The sequence below is a fragment of the Phyllobates terribilis genome, unplaced genomic scaffold, assembly GCF_046119375.1.
Source record: "Phyllobates terribilis strain yellow unplaced genomic scaffold, ASM4611937v1 Scaffold_2__4_contigs__length_985480577, whole genome shotgun sequence".
Taxonomy (NCBI): Eukaryota; Metazoa; Chordata; class Amphibia; order Anura; family Dendrobatidae; genus Phyllobates; species Phyllobates terribilis.
Window position 1 is genome coordinate 562,159,300 of NW_027362762.1, and position 12,861 is coordinate 562,172,160.

Consider the following 12,861-nt stretch of genomic DNA (forward strand, 5'->3'; position numbering starts at 1 on the left):
AATCCTTGATATTTAGTCATTTTCAGCCAATTTTCTGGATTTTTGAAAATTTCACTTTTTTGTGAAAATATCCACTAAATGAGGGAATAATATGTGCGAGGGTACCCCAAGAGAGTTCCAAATGTGTGTGGGTAGAATATATATCCCACGGGGGCAAAATTGAAAAAAGTTGAAAAAAATTTTTTTTTGGACTTAGTCATTTTTCCGGCGTTTAGCAGACTTTCAAATAGAGGAAATGTCAGTAAGCGTTCCGATTTCAGTTCCAGAGCGATTCGCTCAATGAGTCCTTGATATTTAGTCGTTTTTAGCAAATTTTCTGGATTTTTTGAAAATTTCACTTTTTGAGAAAATATCCACTAAATGAGGGAATAATATGTGTGAGGGTACCCCAGGAGAGTTCCAAATGTGTGGGTAGAATATATATACCACGGGGGTAAAATTGAAAAAAGTTGCAAAAATTTTTTTTTGGACTTAGTCATTTTTCCGGCGTTTATCAGACTTTCAGATAGGGGAAATGTCAGTGAGCATTCCGATTTCAGTTCCAGAGTGATTCGCCCAATGAGTCCTTGATATTTAGTCGTTTTCAGCCAATTTTCTGGATTTTTTGAAAATTTCACTTTTTTGTGAAAATATCCACTAAATGAGGGAATAATATGTGTGAGGGTACCCCAGGAGAGTTCCAAATGTGTGTGGGTAGAATATATATCCCACGGGGGTAAAATTGAAAAAAGTTGAAACATTTTTTTTCTTGGACTTAGTTATTTTTCTGGCATTTATCAGACTTTCAGATAGGGGAAATGTCAGTGAGCATTCCGATTTCAGTTCCAGAGCGATTCGCCCAATGAGTCCTTGATATTTAGTCGTTTTCAGCCAATTTTCTGGATTTTTTGAAAATGTCACTTTTTTGTGAAAATATCCACTAAATGAGGGAATAATATGTGTGAGGGTACCCCAGGAGAGTTCCAAATGTGTGTGGGTAGAATATATATCCCACCGGGTAAAACTGAAAAAAGTTGAACAAATTTTTTTTTGGACTTAGTCATTTTTCCGGCGTTTATCAGACTTTCAGATAGGGGAAATGTCAGTGAGCATTCCGATTTCAGTTCCAGAGCGATTCGCCCAATGAGTCCTTGATATTTAGTCGTTTTCAGGAAATTTTCTGGATTTTTGAAAATTTCACTTTTTTGTGAAAATATCCACTAAATGAGGAAATAATATGTGTGAGGGTACCCCAGGAGAGTTCCAAATGTGTGTGGGTAGAATATATATCTCACGGGGGTGAAATTAAAAAAAGTTGAAAAAAAATTTTTTTTGGACTTAGTCATTTTTCTGGCATTTATCAGACTTTCAGATAGGGGAAATGTCAGTGAGCATTCCGATTTCAGTTCCAGAGCGATTCGCCCAATGAGTCCTTGATATTTAGTTGTTTTCATCCAATTTTCTGGATTTTTTGAAAATGTCACTTTTTTGTGAAAATATCCACTAAATGAGGGAATAATATGTGTGAGGGTACCCCAGGAGAGTTCCAAATGTGTGTGGGTAGAATATATATCCCACGGGGGTAAAATTGAAAAAAGTTGAAAAAAATTTTTTCTTGGACTTAGTCATTTTTCCGGCGTTTATCAGACTTTCAGAAAGGGGAAATGTCAGTGAGCATTCCGATTTCAGTTCCAGAGAGATTCGCCCAATGAGTCTTTGATATTTAGTCATTTTCAGCCAATTTTCTGGATTTTTTGAAAATTTCACTTTTTTGTGAAAATATCCACTAAATGAGGGAATGAAATGTGTGAGGGTACCCCAGGAGAGTTCCAAATGTGTGTGGGTAGAATATATATCCCACGGGGGTAAAATTGAAAAAAGTTTAAAAAATTTTTTTTTTGCACTTAGTCATTTTTCCGAAGTTTATCAGACTTTCAGATAGGGGAAATGTCAGTGAGCGTTCCGATTTCAGTTCCAGAGCGATTCGCGCAATGACTCCTTGATATTTAGTCGTTTTCAGCCAATTTTCTGGATTTTTGAAAATTTCACTTTTTTGTGAAAATATCCACTAAATGAGGAAATAATATGTGTGAGGGTACCCCAGGAGAGTTCCAAATGTGTGTGGGTAGAATATATATCTCACGGGGGTAAAATTAAAAAAAGTTGAAAACAATTTTTTTTTGGACTTAGTCATTTTTCCGGCGTTTATCAGACTTTCAGATAAGGGAAATGTGAGTGAGCGTTCCGATTTCAGTTCCAGAGCGATTCGCCCAATGAGTCCTTGATATTTAGTCGTTTTCAGCCAATATTTTGGATTTTTGAAAATTTCACTTTTTTGTGAAAATATCCACTAAATGAGGGAATAACATGTGTGAGGGTACCCCAGGAGAGTTCCAAATGTGTGTGGGTAGAATATATATCCCACGGGGGTAAAATTGAAAAAAGTTGAAACATTTTTTTTCTTGGACTTAGTCATTTTTCCGGCGTTTATCAGACTTTCAGATAGGGGAAATGTCAGTGAGCGTTCCGATTTCAGTTCCAGAGCGATTCGCCCAATGACTCCTTGATATTTAGTCGTTTTCAGCCAATTTTCTGGATTTTTTGAAAATGTCACTTTTTTGTGAAAATATCCACTAAATGAGGGAATAACATGTGTGAGGGTACCCCAGGAGAGTTCCAAATGTGTGTGGGTAGAATATATATCCCACGGGGGTAAAATTGAAAAAAGTTGAAAAAATTTTTTTCTTGGACTTAGTCATTTTTCCGGCGTTTATCAGACTTTCAGAAAGGGGAAATGTCAGTGAGCATTCCGATTTCAGTTCCAGAGCGATTCGCCCAATGAGTCTTTGATATTTAGTCATTTTCAGCCAATTTTCTGGATTTTTTGAAAATTTCACTTTTTTGTGAAAATATCCACTAAATGAGGGAATGAAATGTGTGAGGGTACCCCAGTAGAGTTCCAAATGTGTGTGGGTAGAATATATATCCCACGGGGGTAAAATTGAAAAAAGTTTAAAAAATTTTTTTTTTGCACTTAGTCATTTTTCCGGCGTTTATCAGACTTTCAGATAGGGGAAATGTCAGTGAGCGTTCCGATTTCAGTTCCAGAGCGATTCGCGCAATGACTCCTTGATATTTAGTCGTTTTCAGCCAATTTTCTGGATTTTTGAAAATTTCACTTTTTTGTGAAAATATCCACTAAATGAGGAAATAATATGTGTGAGGGTACCACAGGAGAGTTCCAAAGGTGTGTGGGTAGAATATATATCTCACGGGGGTAAAATTAAAAAAAGTTGAAAAAAATTTTTTTTTGGACTTAGTCATTTTTCCGGCGTTTATCAGACTTTCAGATAGGGGAAATGTGACTGAGCGTTCCGATTTCAGTTCCAGAGCTATTCGCCCAATGAGTCCTTAATATTTAGTCGTTTTTAGCCAATTTTCTGGATTTTTTGAAAATTTCACTTTTTTGTGAAAATATCCACTAAATGAGGGAATAATATGTGTGAGGCTTCCCCAGGAGAGTTCCAAATGTGTGTGGGTAGAATATATATCCCACGGGGGTAAAATTGAAAAAAGTTGAAAAAATTTTTTTCTTGGACTTAGTCATTTTTCCGGCGTTTATCAGACTTTCAGATAGGGGAAATGTCAGTGAGGATTCCGATTTCAGTTCCAGAGCGATTCGCCCAATGACTCCTTGATATAAAGTCGTTTTCAGCCAATTTTCTGGATTTTTGAAAGTTTCACTTTTTTGTGAAAATATCCACTAAATGAGGGGATAATATGTGTGAGGGTACCCCAGGAGAGTTCCAAATGTGTGTGGGTAGAATATATATTCCACGGGGGTAAAATTAAAAAAAGTTGAAAAAATTTTTTTCTTGGACTTAGTCATTTTTCCGGCGTTTATCAGACTTTCAGATAGGGGAAATGTCAGTGAGCATTCCGATTTCAGTTCCAGAGCGATTCGCCCAATGACTCCTTGATATTTAGTCGTTTTCAGCCAAATTTCTGGATTTTTGAAAATTTCACTTTTTTGTGAAAATATCCACTAAATGAGAGAATAATATGTGTGAGGGTACCCCAGGAGAGTTCCAAATGTGTGTGGGTAGAATATATATCCCACGGGGGTAAAATTGAAAAAAGTTTAAAAAATTTTTTTTTTGGACTGTCATTTTTCCGGCATTTATCAGACTTTCAGATAGGGGAAATGTCAGTGAGCGTTCCGATTTAAGTTCCAGAGCGATTCGCCCAATGACTCCTTGATATTTAGTCGTTTTCAGCCAATTTTCTGGATTTTTGAAAATTTCACTTTTTTGTGAAAATTTCCACTAAATGAGGGAATAATATGTGTGAGGGTACCCCAGGAGAGTTCCAAATGTGAGTGGGTAGAATATATATCCCACGGGGGTAAAATTGAAAAAAGTTTAAAAATTTTTTTTTTGGAACTTAGTCATTTTTACGGCGTATATCACACTTTCAGATAGGGGAAATGTCAGTGAGCGTTCCGATTTCAGTTCCAGAGCGATTCGCCCAATGAGTCCTTGATATTTAGTAGTTTTCAGCCAATTTTCTGGATTTTTGAAAATGTCACTTTTTTGTGAAAATATCCACTAAATGAGGGAATAACATGTGTGAGGGTACCCCAGGAGAGTTCCAAATGTGTGTGGGTAGAATATATATCCCACGGGGGTAAAATTGAAAAAAGTTGAAAACACTTTTTTCTTGGACTTAGTCATTTTTCCGGCGTTTATCAGACTTTCAGATAGGGCAAATGTCAGTGAGCATTCCGATTTAAGTTCCAGAGCGATTCTCCCAATGAGTCCTTGATATTTAGTCGTTTTGAGCCAATTTTCTGGATTTTTGAAAATTTCACTTTTTTGTGAAAATATCCACTAAATGAGGGAATAATATGTGTGAGGGTACCCCAGGAGAGTTCCAAATGTGTGTGGGTAGAATATATATCCCACGGGGGTAAAATTAAAAAAAGTTGAAAAAAATTTTTTTTTGGGCTTAGTCATTTTTCCGGCGTTTATCAGACTTTCAGATAGGGGAAATGTCAGTGAGCGTTCCGATATCAGTTCCAGAGCGATTCGCCCAATGACTCCTTGATATTTAGTCGTTTTCAGCCAATTTTCTGGATTTTTGAAAATTTCACTTTTTTGTGAAAATATCCACTAAATGAGGGAATAATATGTGTGAGGGTACCCCAGGAGAGTTCCAAATGTGTGTGGGTAGAATATATATCCCACGGGGGTAAAATTGAAAAAAGTTGAAAAATTTTTTTTTTTGGACTTAGTCATTTTTCCGGCGTTTATCAGACTTTCAGATAGGGGAAATGTGAGTGAGCGTTCCGATTTCAGTTCCAGAGCGATTCGCCCAATGAGTCCTTGATATTTAGTTGTTTTCAGCCAATATTTTGGATTTTTGAAAATTTCACTTTTTTGTGAAAATATCCACTAAATGAGGGAATAATATGTGTGAGGGTACCCCAGGAGAGTTCCAAATGTGTGTGGGTAGAATATATATCCCACGGGGGTAAAATTGAAAAAAGTTGAAAACATTTTTTTTTTGGACTTAGTCATTTTTCCCGCGTTTATCAGACTTTCAGATAGGGGAAATGTCAGTGAGCATTCCGATTTCAGTTCCAGAGCGATTCGCCCAATGACTCCTTGATATTTAGTCGTTTTCAGCCAATTTTCTGGATTTTTGAAAATTTCACTTTTTTGTGAAAATATCCACTAAATGAGGAAATAATATGTTTGAGGGTACCCCAGGAGAGTTCCAAATGTGTGTGGGTAGAATATATATCTCACGGGGGTAAAATTAAAAAAAGTTGAAAAAAATTTTTTTTTGGACTTAGTCATTTTTCCGGCGTTTATCAGACTTTCAGATAGGGGAAATGTGAGTGAGCGTTCCGATTTCAGTTCCAGAGCGATTCGCCCAATGAGTCCTTGATATTTAGTCGTTTTCAGCCAATATTTTGGATTTTTGAAAATTTCACTTTTTTGTGAAAATATCCACTAAATGAGGGAATAATATGTGTGAGGGTACCCCAGGAGAGTTCCAAATGTGTGTGGGTAGAATATATATCCCACGGGGGTAAAATTGAAAAAAGTTGAAAAATTTTTTTTTTTGGACTTAGTCATTTTTCCGGCGTTTATCAGACTTTCAGATAGGGGAAATGTGAGTGAGCGTTCCGATTTCAGTTCCAGAGCGATTCGCCCAATGAGTCCTTGATATTTAGTTGTTTTCAGCCAATATTTTGGATTTTTGAAAATTTCACTTTTTTGTGAAAATATCCACTAAATGAGGGAATAATATGTGTGAGGGTACCCCAGGAGAGTTCCAAATGTGTGTGGGTAGAATATATATCCCACGGGGGTAAAATTGAAAAAAGTTGAAAACATTTTTTTTTTGGACTTAGTCATTTTTCCCGCGTTTATCAGACTTTCAGATAGGGGAAATGTCAGTGAGCATTCCGATTTCAGTTCCAGAGCGATTCGCCCAATGACTCCTTGATATTTAGTCGTTTTCAGCCAATTTTCTGGATTTTTGAAAATTTCACTTTTTTGTGAAAATATCCACTAAATGAGGAAATAATATGTTTGAGGGTACCCCAGGAGAGTTCCAAATGTGTGTGGGTAGAATATATATCTCACGGGGGTAAAATTAAAAAAAGTTGAAAAAAATTTTTTTTTGGACTTAGTCATTTTTCCGGCGTTTATCAGACTTTCAGATAGGGGAAATGTGAGTGAGCGTTCCGATTTCAGTTCCAGAGCGATTCGCCCAATGAGTCCTTGATATTTAGTCGTTTTCAGCCAATATTTTGGATTTTTGAAAATTTCACTTTTTTGTGAAAATATCCACTAAATGAGGGAATAATATGTGTGAGGGTACCCCAGGAGAGTTCCAAATGTGTGTGGGTAGAATATATATCCCACGGGGGTAAAATTGAAAAAAATTTAAAAAATTTTTTTTTGGACTTAGTCATTTTTCCGGCGTTTATCAGACTTTCAGATAGGGGAAATGTCAGTGAGCGTTCCGATTTCAGTTCCAGAGCGATTCGCGCAATGACTCCTTGATATTTAGTCGTTTTCAGCCAATTTTCTGGATTTTTGAAAATTTCACTTTTTTGTGAAAATATCCACTAAATGAGGGAATAATATGTGTGAGGGTACCCCAGGAGAGTTCCAAATGTGTGTGCGTAGAATATATATCCCACGGGGGTAAAATTAAAAAAAGTTTAAAAAAATTTTTTTTTGGACTTAGTCATTTTTCCGGCGTTTATCAGACTTTCAGATAGGGGAAATGTCAGTGAGCGTTCCTATTTCAGTTCCAGAGCGATTCGCCCAATGAGTCCTTGATATTTAGTCGTTTTCAGCCAATATTTTGGATTTTTGAAAATTTCGCTTTTTTGTGAAAATATCCACTAAATGAGGGAATAATATGTGTGAGGGTACCCCAGGAGAGTTCCAAATGTGTGTGGGTAGAATATATATCCCACGGGGGTAAAATTGAAAAAAGTTTAAAAAATTTTTTTTTTGGACTTAGTCATTTTTCCGGCGTTTATCAGACTTTCAGATAGGGGAAATGTCAGTGAGCGTTCCGATTTCAGTTCCAGAGCGATTCGCCCAATGAGTCCTTGATATTTAGTCGTTTTCAGCCAATATTTTGGATTTTTGCAAATTTCACTTTTTTGTGTAAATATCCACTAAATGAGGGAATAATATGTGTGAGGGTACTCCAGGAGATTTCCAAATGTGTGTGGGTAGAATATATATCCCACGGGGCTAAAATTGAAAAAAGTTGAAAAAATTTTTTTCTTGGACTTAGTCATTTTTCCGGCGTTTATCAGACTTTCAGATAGGGGAAATGTCAGTGAGCATTCCGATTTCAGTTCCAGAGCGATTCGCCCAATGAGTCCTTGATATTTAGTCGTTTTCAGCCAATATTTTGGATTTTTGAAAATTTCACTTTTTTGTGAAAATATCCACTAAATGAGGGAATAATATGTGTGAGGGTACCCCAGGAGAGTTCCAAATGTGTGTGGGTAGAATATATATCCCACGGGGGTAAAATTGAAAAAAGTTAAAAAAATTTTTTTTTTGGACTTAGTCATTTTTCCGGCGTTTATCAGACTTTCAGATAGGGGAAATGTCAGTGAGCGTTCCGATTTCAGTTCCAGAGCGATTCGCCCAATGACTCCTTGATATTTAGTCGTTTTCAGCCAATATTTTGGATTTTTGAAAATTTCACTTTTTTGTGTAAATATCCACTAAATGAGGGAATAATATGTGTGAGGGTACTCCAGGAGAGTTCCAAATGTGTGTGGGTAGAATATATATCCCACGGGGGTAAAATTGAAAAAAGTTTAAAAAATTTTTTTTTTGGACTTAGTCATTTTTCCGGCGTTTATCAGACTTTCAGATAGGGGAAATGTCAGTGAGCGTTCCGATTTCAGTTCCAGAGCGATTCGCCCAATGAGTCCTTGATATTTAGTCGTTTTCAGCCAATATTTTGGATTTTTGAAAATTTCGCTTTTTTGTGAAAATATCCACTAAATGAGGGAATAATATGTGTGAGGGTACCCCAGGAGAGTTCCAAATGTGTGTGGGTAGAATATATATCCCTCGGGGGTAAAATTGAAAAAAGTTGAAAAATTTTTTTTCTTGGACTTAGTCATTTTTCCGGCGTTTATCAGACTTTCAGATAGGGGAAATGTCAGTGAGCGTTCCGATTTCAGTTCCAGAGCGATTCACGCAATGACTCCTTGATATTTAGTCGTTTTCAGCCAATTTTCTGGATTTTTGAAAATTTCACTTTTTTGTGAAAATATCCACTAAATGAGGGAATAATATGTGTGAGGGTACCCCAGGAGAGTTCCAAATGTGTGTGGGTAGAATATATATCCCACGGGGGTAAAATTGAAAAAAGTTTAAAAAATTTTTTTTTTGGACTTAGTCATTTTTCCGGCGTTTATCAGACTTTCAGATAGGGGAAATGTCAGTGAGCGTTCCGATTTCAGTTCCAGAGCGATTCGCCCAATGAGTCCTTGATATTTAGTCGTTTTCAGCCAATATTTTGGATTTTTGCAAATTTCACTTTTTTGTGTAAATATCCACTAAATGAGGGAATAATATGTGTGAGGGTACTCCAGGAGAGTTCCAAATGTGTGTGGGTAGAATATATATCCCACGGGGGTAAAATTGAAAAAAGTTTAAAAAATTTTTTTTTTGGACTTAGTCATTTTTCCGGCGTTTATCAGACTTTCAGATAGGGGAAATGTCAGTGAGCGTTCCGATTTCAGTTCCAGAGCGATTCGCCCAATGAGTCCTTGATATTTAGTCGTTTTCAGCCAATATTTTGGATTTTTGAAAATTTCACTTTTTTGTGAAAATATCCACTAAATGAGGGAATAATATGTGTGAGGGTACCCCAGGAGAGTTCCAAATGTGTGTGGGTAGAATATATATCCCACGGGGGTAAAATTGAAAAAAGTTGAAAAAATTTTTTTCTTGGACTTAGTCATTTTTCCGGCGTTTATCAGACTTTCAGATAGGGGAAATGTCAGTGAGCATTCCGATTTCAGTTCCAGAGCGATTCGCCCAATGAGTCCTTGATATTTAGTCGTTTTCAGCCAATATTTTGGATTTTTGAAAATTTCACTTTTTTGTGAAAATATCCACTAAATGAGGGAATAATATGTGTGAGGGTACCCCAGGAGAGTTCCAAATGTGTGTGGGTAGAATATATATCCCACGGGGGTAAAATTGAAAAAAGTTTAAAAAATTTTTTTTTTGGACTTAGTCATTTTTCCGGCGTTTATCAGACTTTCAGATAGGGGAAATGTCAGTGAGCGTTCCGATTTCAGTTCCAGAGCGATTCGCCCAATGAGTCCTTGATATTTAGTCGTTTTCAGCCAATATTTTGGATTTTTGCAAATTTCACTTTTTTGTGTAAATATCCACTAAATGAGGGAATAATATGTGTGAGGGTACTCCAGGAGAGTTCCAAATGTGTGTGGGTAGAATATATATCCCACGGGGGTAAAATTGAAAAAAGTTTAAAAAATTTTTTTTTTGGACTTAGTCATTTTTCCGGCGTTTATCAGACTTTCAGATAGGGGAAATGTCAGTGAGCGTTCCGATTTCAGTTCCAGAGCGATTCGCCCAATGAGTCCTTGATATTTAGTCGTTTTCAGCCAATATTTTGGATTTTTGAAAATTTCACTTTTTTGTGAAAATATCCACTAAATGAGGGAATAATATGTGTGAGGGTACCCCAGGAGAGTTCCAAATGTGTGTGGGTAGAATATATATCCCACGGGGGTAAAATTGAAAAAAGTTGAAAAAATTTTTTTCTTGGACTTAGTCATTTTTCCGGCGTTTATCAGACTTTCAGATAGGGGAAATGTCAGTGAGGATTCCGATTTCAGTTCCAGAGCGATTCGCCCAATGACTCCTTGATATAAAGTCGTTTTCAGCCAATTTTCTGGATTTTTGAAAGTTTCACTTTTTTGTGAAAATATCCACTAAATGAGGGGATAATATGTGTGAGGGTACCCCAGGAGAGTTCCAAATGTGTGTGGGTAGAATATATATTCCACGGGGGTAAAATTAAAAAAAGTTGAAAAAATTTTTTTCTTGGACTTAGTCATTTTTCCGGCGTTTATCAGACTTTCAGATAGGGGAAATGTCAGTGAGCATTCCGATTTCAGTTCCAGAGCGATTCGCCCAATGACTCCTTGATATTTAGTCGTTTTCAGCCAAATTTCTGGATTTTTGAAAATTTCACTTTTTTGTGAAAATATCCACTAAATGAGAGAATAATATGTGTGAGGGTACCCCAGGAGAGTTCCAAATGTGTGTGGGTAGAATATATATCCCACGGGGGTAAAATTGAAAAAAGTTTAAAAAATTTTTTTTTTGGACTGTCATTTTTCCGGCATTTATCAGACTTTCAGATAGGGGAAATGTCAGTGAGCGTTCCGATTTAAGTTCCAGAGCGATTCGCCCAATGACTCCTTGATATTTAGTCGTTTTCAGCCAATTTTCTGGATTTTTGAAAATTTCACTTTTTTGTGAAAATTTCCACTAAATGAGGGAATAATATGTGTGAGGGTACCCCAGGAGAGTTCCAAATGTGAGTGGGTAGAATATATATCCCACGGGGGTAAAATTGAAAAAAGTTTAAAAATTTTTTTTTTGGAACTTAGTCATTTTTACGGCGTATATCACACTTTCAGATAGGGGAAATGTCAGTGAGCGTTCCGATTTCAGTTCCAGAGCGATTCGCCCAATGAGTCCTTGATATTTAGTAGTTTTCAGCCAATTTTCTGGATTTTTGAAAATGTCACTTTTTTGTGAAAATATCCACTAAATGAGGGAATAACATGTGTGAGGGTACCCCAGGAGAGTTCCAAATGTGTGTGGGTAGAATATATATCCCACGGGGGTAAAATTGAAAAAAGTTGAAAACACTTTTTTCTTGGACTTAGTCATTTTTCCGGCGTTTATCAGACTTTCAGATAGGGCAAATGTCAGTGAGCATTCCGATTTAAGTTCCAGAGCGATTCTCCCAATGAGTCCTTGATATTTAGTCGTTTTGAGCCAATTTTCTGGATTTTTGAAAATTTCACTTTTTTGTGAAAATATCCACTAAATGAGGGAATAATATGTGTGAGGGTACCCCAGGAGAGTTCCAAATGTGTGTGGGTAGAATATATATCCCACGGGGGTAAAATTAAAAAAAGTTGAAAAAAATTTTTTTTTGGGCTTAGTCATTTTTCCGGCGTTTATCAGACTTTCAGATAGGGGAAATGTCAGTGAGCGTTCCGATATCAGTTCCAGAGCGATTCGCCCAATGACTCCTTGATATTTAGTCGTTTTCAGCCAATTTTCTGGATTTTTGAAAATTTCACTTTTTTGTGAAAATATCCACTAAATGAGGGAATAATATGTGTGAGGGTACCCCAGGAGAGTTCCAAATGTGTGTGGGTAGAATATATATCCCACGGGGGTAAAATTGAAAAAAGTTGAAAAATTTTTTTTTTTGGACTTAGTCATTTTTCCGGCGTTTATCAGACTTTCAGATAGGGGAAATGTGAGTGAGCGTTCCGATTTCAGTTCCAGAGCGATTCGCCCAATGAGTCCTTGATATTTAGTTGTTTTCAGCCAATATTTTGGATTTTTGAAAATTTCACTTTTTTGTGAAAATATCCACTAAATGAGGGAATAATATGTGTGAGGGTACCCCAGGAGAGTTCCAAATGTGTGTGGGTAGAATATATATCCCACGGGGGTAAAATTGAAAAAAGTTGAAAACATTTTTTTTTTGGACTTAGTCATTTTTCCCGCGTTTATCAGACTTTCAGATAGGGGAAATGTCAGTGAGCATTCCGATTTCAGTTCCAGAGCGATTCGCCCAATGACTCCTTGATATTTAGTCGTTTTCAGCCAATTTTCTGGATTTTTGAAAATTTCACTTTTTTGTGAAAATATCCACTAAATGAGGAAATAATATGTTTGAGGGTACCCCAGGAGAGTTCCAAATGTGTGTGGGTAGAATATATATCTCACGGGGGTAAAATTAAAAAAAGTTGAAAAAAATTTTTTTTTGGACTTAGTCATTTTTCCGGCGTTTATCAGACTTTCAGATAGGGGAAATGTGAGTGAGCGTTCCGATTTCAGTTCCAGAGCGATTCGCCCAATGAGTCCTTGATATTTAGTCGTTTTCAGCCAATATTTTGGATTTTTGAAAATTTCACTTTTTTGTGAAAATATCCACTAAATGAGGGAATAATATGTGTGAGGGTACCCCAGGAGAGTTCCAAATGTGTGTGGGTAGAATATATATCCCACGGGGGTAAAATTGAAAAAAGTTGAA